Source organism: Chionomys nivalis, chromosome 15 (genome assembly GCF_950005125.1).
Source record: "Chionomys nivalis chromosome 15, mChiNiv1.1, whole genome shotgun sequence".
NCBI lineage: Eukaryota > Metazoa > Chordata > Mammalia > Rodentia > Cricetidae > Chionomys > Chionomys nivalis.
The window spans coordinates 49884397-49891132 of NC_080100.1; the positions used below are offsets into that span (position 1 = coordinate 49884397).

The window sequence follows — 6736 nt, forward strand, 5'->3', positions numbered from 1 at the left end:
GCAGTGGTTATCTCAAAGAAAGGCCTCCCAGGATCTGCTGAGCACTGAGCGAATCTCAGAGCTCTTAAGACTTCCTCCTAATGCATTTGCAAAAACCCGGGTTTGCAGAGGACGGCTTCCTGGGAATCCATTAACAGGGTGGCCAGGATGCTGGGTGATCCAGGCTTGAGGGAACAAAGGGGTGACAAAACTGGAAGTGAAATGACTGACCACTGAGTCCAAGCAACTTAGAGGAGGAGATCTAAGGCAGAAGTAGGGGCCCTAAAAGTGAGAAGCAGGAGCCATGGCTGCAGGGCGTAACTGGAGTCAAACAGGGGAGGAAATTGCAGAAGACCCCAGGTGTAAACCAAGGTGGGAAAGGAAGGCTTAGGGACTGTGACAAGGTCTACACCAGCGACACCAGCGGGAGGTGTCTGAACTGCGACTGAAAGGAAGCCAGCAACCCACCGGGCTCAGCAGGTATTTGGGGAAGGCAGGTACAGGGAGTGGTGAAAAGCTGGTACCCCATGCGGACCCCAGGGACCACACTTCACACTTAATCCCATTTTGACTAGTGCTGTTTGCGTGCTAAGAATGTGACCCAAAACCTCCAGAGTGCTAGGCAAGCCATTGTAGCTGATGTAAATAGGGCTGTTTCCTTGGTTTTTGTTTTCTGATTAGTTTATTGCTAATAATAGAAACAATAATGGTTTCTCAATGTTCATTCTGCATGCGATACTGAGTACTTCTGATTTGGGTCTGTTTGGGGTGACCATGTCATTCGCAAACAGATAATTTCCTTGGTCTTTGTTTGTCTGTTAGTTTTAAATTTTTCTTCCTCTTGCCTGATTATTCTGACTAAACCTTGTAGTAAGAGGTAGGGATACAGAGGAAATCAGTCTCGTTAACAATTCAAGAACAGGATCAAATGGATGTTCAAAGGATAATTTTATAGAAGTTGTTTGAAAAGCCCCCAGGGAAGGCAAGAAGTAAAATCTCAGCAGCTTCCTGGAGGAAGAGAGGGAGGAAGAGGAGACATGGAGGAACCAGCTTCCTGGAGGAAGAGACTGAGGAAGAGGAGACATGGAGGAACAAGCCCTGTCATTTAATCAGGTCACACCTGTGGCAGACAAGCAGCGACTGGGGATGGAGACTTCAGACAAAGAGCAGGAAAGCCCAAAGAATTAAGGAAACCGAAAGTGTTAAGGAGAGTTTGCTTACAGAAGAACTAGAAAGAAAAAAAAAAGAGAAGTTACACTTTTCCAAATAATTAAAAAAAAATCTGGCAGATTATGAAGCTACATGGCTCTGTCCTGGTAAGCTACATGGCTCTGTCCTGGTAAGCTACATGGCTTTGTCCTGTTAAGCTACATGGCTCTGTCCTGGTAAGTTACATGGCTCTGTCCTGGTAAGTTACATGGCTCTGTCCTGGTAAGTTACATGGCTCTGTCCTGGTAAGCTGCTGCACTCGTGGTAGGGATTCGGGGAAGGAAAAGTACAGTATTTCAATAAAGGACTTGCCTTCCTGGGGGTGGTCCTTGGCCAAATAATAATCTAGCCTAACTGAGGAGTTTTTCCTGCTCTAGCAGTTGAACAGAAAGTGAAGAGCAACATCCTATCTTGTTTGTGATCTCTGAGGGAAAGCTTCTGACTTTTCCCCATTGAGTGTGATGTTAGCTGTGAGCCCATCACCAATGACCATTCATGTGCTGAGATACGTTCCTTCTATGCTTAGTCACAGACAAGGACTATTGTCATTTATTGTGGAAGGATCTAGAACTTTGTCACCTGCCTTTTCTGTGTCTAGTGAGCCTTTGTCTTCCATTGTGTTAATGCATTATGTCACATTTACTGACTTGTGTATGTTCAGCCATCCTATAAACTCAAAAGGTGAATTCTGATTGATCCTAATGGGCTGTTCAATTCAATTTTTTTTTTTTTTTTTTTCTTGAGACAAGGTTTCTCTGTAGCTTTGGAGCCTGTTCTGGAACTCGCTCTGTGGACCAGGCTGATCTTGAACTCACAGGGATCCACCTGCCTCTGCCTCCTGAGTGCTGGGATTTTAAGCATGCGCCATCACTGCCAGGCTCAATTCACTTTTCTAGTGTTTTAATATTCTGTTATGAATTTATCAATGACATTGACCCTTCTTTGTTGTTTACGAAGTGATTCATTTATGTCTATGAATGTTTTGCTTGCATGTATTAATGTGCCCTGTTATTTCTTTTGTGTATATGAGTGTTTCGTCTGCTTCTGTTTGTGTGCTCCGTGTGCGTGCAGTGCTGAGGAGATCAGAAGAGCTCATCGAATGCCCTGGAACTAGAGTTGTGGGTGGTTGTGAGGCACCATGAGGGTGCTGGGAATGGAACCCAGTTCCTCCGCAAGAGCAGCAGTGCTCTTAACCACTGTGTCTCTTTTCTTTTTCTGTGATGTTCTAATCTGGTTCTGAAATCGGGGTAATGCTGATTCAGGGACTCGAGCTTCAAAGTGTTCCCCTCCTCTTCAGAAACTGAAGGCATCTGAGAAAGGCTAAGAATTCTCCTCTAAATATTTGGTGGAATTCAGTAGTGAAGCCATTGGGATCTTCTGGGATCCTGGGATCTTCTTCAATGAGAGGATTTGTAAATTGATTCGGTCTCCTTATTTGTTACTTTCTGGTTTGTTCAATTGCTCTTTGGTTTTGGTTTCTTTCTGCTGCTGTTTGCTTACTGGTTTTTGCAGCCCTGAGGGTTCAGCCCAGGACCTGGCTTACATGTGCTAGGCAAGCACATACCAGTGACATACACCTCTGTCCCAGGTTTAGTTTTTCTATGACACTTCCCATGGCTTTCACCAGTAAAGTCACAAAGCAGACAGGACAAAACAGTAAAAGAACCAAAGATCAGACCTACTTTGTGCCATCCACACAGAGCTTTGTCCTGGGCCAGTGCTGGCCTGACTGGAGATAGCCCTGGGCTCTCTGTCTCTCCCACTACTGATACGGAACCTATCAGGAGTTGGGACAAGCTGCACATAACACAGGCCCAGCCCAAGTGAAGAAAGCAGTCAACACAAATGCTCTGCCACGATTATTTTTTCAATTGATTTTTATGCATGTGGGTGTTTTGCCTTCAAAGGTCAGTCTTTGTCCACTCCTCTGGAGTTCTGGACAGCTGTGAGCTGCCATGTGGGTGCTGGGAACTGAACCCAGGCCCTCTGGAAGAGCGGTTGGGCTGTCTCTCCAGTCCTGCGAGGTTTGTTTTTAAAGCAATAAGTTTCTGTACCACATGTTTTCATTTGAAAGGTCATTAATCAAGTCAGACTCCACAAGGCTTCCAGAAAAACACAGTGCAGAACCTGACTTGGGAAAGCATTCTGTGCTTGGGATCAATTGTTTTTTGTTTTATAAAACACTACTTAGCATTCAAATGAGTACTTCCCTAGAGCTCCAATGATTCAGAAAATTTAAATTAAAAATGAAACAAAACACTGGTTTCTAGACCTTATCTCTAGTCAGCTTAACTAAAATTCATTGAAACATTAAGGTAATTCCTTAGAATGACTTGGGTCTGGTGCTTTCAAATGCTAATTATAGAAAATCAAGTTGGGGGAGGAAGCTGATTGCGAAACTTAGGCGCGCTAACCTAAGACAGCTAAATATGTTTGTATTAAGGGCGCAAAAATATCTGGACTGTTTTTGCCAAACAACCCTAAAACATAAAATTAAAAGATGAATTGTAAGAAATACAGAGACAGTTTTGCCTGGCTACATATTTTTGCTTTGAAATAGTTACTAAGAAATATGACACTGTTGTAAATAAGGTATTTTAGTGTCTAAAAATATTCCTAGTGTTTCCTTTCTGTGCCCCTCAATCTCTTGATGCAACTTTGAAAACAGGGCTCAGAAAAGGAGATAGAGGAGCATTTACTATGAAAGGGAAGGGGACAAAGCAGGCATGTTAGTGGAGCCTGGAGGTCCCATACTTCCTGCCGCATCTACTAAAGGAAACGGAAAGAGAACAACTGGGCCATAGGATAGTTGTACTCGGGTCCGGATTTGGCATCTAACCTATGGATCTAAATAATCTCAACCCTAAAACTAATCCTTAATGTAGCTCTCATTCTACCCTGAGCCCTAACCCCACCTCTAAAACTAGTCCTAAAGCTACACTTAACGACAAACCTAACACTAGACATGAACTATGAACTAACTTGAACTCTAACTCTAGCTCCCACCGCTCATTTAAGTGTAGTTTAAACACTCACACCACATATGTCACAACTCTAAATGAAAGCTGAACCACTCTTCCAGCCTAAACAGTAAAACTATTTCTAATACTAACCTTCAGACTAGTTCTAACACTGACTTAGCTCTTATACTAACTTCATACCAAACTCTACCCTAACTCGATAGGTAATCCTATTCCTGGCTCTGCTACCAATTTTAACCCTAAACTTAACCCGACCCTCATGACAACCCTAGCCCTAACTTTAACTCTGTGCCTAGCTCTTATTCTGATACTAGCCTTAGAAATAAGACAAATGTTATCCACAACCCTACTTCTAGTTCTAACCCTAAATAATCTTAGAAATAGACGTTGAAGCACCTTTAAGCCGTCACCCTAACCCAAATACTAGCTCTCACCCTCAATTTAATCCTGGCTCAAACACCAGCCCTAAATATAACCCAGCCCCAAATGAAATTTTAACCATACCTCTAGTAAGAAACCTAAAACTGGCGGTCGGATCCCAGCAGCACCTGCTCATGCTCAGTTTTTCTGTAGCTCTCTCCCCAGACTCCCTTCCGCTTCCGGAAACACGGCCTCTGGTCCGGCTGTCCCTAATGATGTCATCACTGTGTTCAATGACTTCAACGTGAGCGAGTCCTCAACGCCAGAAGTGAAGAAATGCAAGGCCTCAGTGAGGACAAAAAAAACTTAATCCTGGGGGAGGCAAGGAGATCCTGGGAGGGGATGTGGGGCAAATGTGGACGACCCCTACACCACTTTTCACAAGATTCTGTCGGATAAGGACCGCCACTGTTTTCTACGATGCAACGTACGAGACCAAATACAAGATGGAGGATTTGGTGTTCATCTTCTGGGCCCGTGAGAGTGCACCTCTTAAAAGCAAAATGATCTATGCCAGCTCCAAGGATGCTATCAAGAAGAAATCGACACGAATTAAAAATGAATTAAAAGCAAACTGCTACAAAGAGATCAAGGACCGCTACACCCTGGCAGAAGTCTGTGAGATGCCTTCAGCCCCTGCCTGGAGCATCCAGCAGCCCCAGACCGGCTCTTGGGGGTTGGAGTCTGCGTCTTGCCTGCCAGTCTGGAGACGCTGAAGGCACCCCAGCAGGGAGAGGGCAAAACCGGGCATCTCAGCAGGGGAGGGCAAGGCTGGGGTACCCCAGCATGGGGAGGGCAAGGTTGGGGGCATCCTGGCAGGGGGGAGGGCAAGGCTGGGGTACCCCAGCAGGGGGGAGGGCAAGGCTGGGGTACCCCAGCATGGGAAGGGCAAGGTTGGGGGCATCCTGGCAGGGGGGAGGGCAAGGCTGGGGTACCCCAGCATGGGGAGGGCAAGGTTGGGGGCATCCTGGCAGGGGGGAGGGCAAGGCTGGGGGCATCCCAGCTTGGGGAGGACAATCCCTTCACCCCAATTGCCAAATGTCGTTTCCCCCTTCCCACCCTGAATCGTCTGCTTCCCTCCATCCTGATGGTTCTGGCCTTTCCAAACTGCTTTTGATTTGATTCCTCTTGGGTTGAATCGCATCAAGACCCTTCCCAAGCACCCATTTTGGGGAAGTCTATTTTTCTTTTTAAACGACACCGTTACTCCTCATCCTCCCCAATTACATGCTGCTAACTTCTAACCACAAGAGTGACTCTGTGCTTGTCTGTTTAGTTCTGTGGGTAAATGAAACGTGGAACTGACCCTCCCTATACCAGCCGGCTGTCCACCCCTTTCGCTTGATCTTGGCCATTCCCAGAAGTAGGGTCAGTAAGTGACCTTCAATTAAAAACAAAACACAAATGAACAAACAAAAAACAATAAAAAAGGCTAATTAACAACAACAAAAAAAAAACTTGATCTAAAGTAATCTAAACAGATTTAACTCTAGATCTTTTATTAACTTTATCCTAAATTCTAACCTGATACATAATCCTAATGCTGGCTCTGCCACCAATCCTAACACTAAACCTAGCTTTAAACCTAACCCAAGGCCAGGCGGTGGTTGCGCATGCCTTTAATCCCAGAACTGGGGAGGCAGAGGCAGGTGGATCTCTGTGAGTTTGAGGGCAACCTAGTCTACAAGTGCTAGTTCCAGGACAGGTTCCAAAGATACAGAAAAACCTTGTCTTGAAAAAACAGAAACAAAAAAAACAACCAAACAAAAAATACCTAACCCAACGACAAACCCAGCACCAATTTAACCCTGAACCTACATTTAACCCTAACAATTAATGTTACCCATAAAGCCAATGTTGTCCCACACATTAAACCTAACTGAACATCTGAAGGGGCATTTCAATTGTATCTTAATAAATAAGGACCACCTGAAGATCTGAGAGTAAACAGTCCCATTGATCAGCCTTACAGACCAGGTAATGGTAACACACCTTTAATCCCAGTAGCCACAATGACATGCAATTTAATCCAGGAAGCAACCCTAGTTGCCATAGAAATCGGGTGGTGCATGCCTTTAATCCCAGCCCTAGAGAGGACTATAAAATGGGGGGTGGGGTGGGGACAGCTCTCAGAGGCAGTCTCCTCT

The 6736-nt window shown here is 45.1% G+C and overlaps 1 pseudogene; it reads left to right on the forward strand.

Annotated features, from left to right (window-relative positions):
• Positions 1–283: 283 nt before the first annotated feature.
• On the forward strand, positions 284–5305 carry LOC130887204 (cofilin-1-like; annotated as a pseudogene).
• Positions 5306–6736: the final 1431 nt, after the last annotated feature.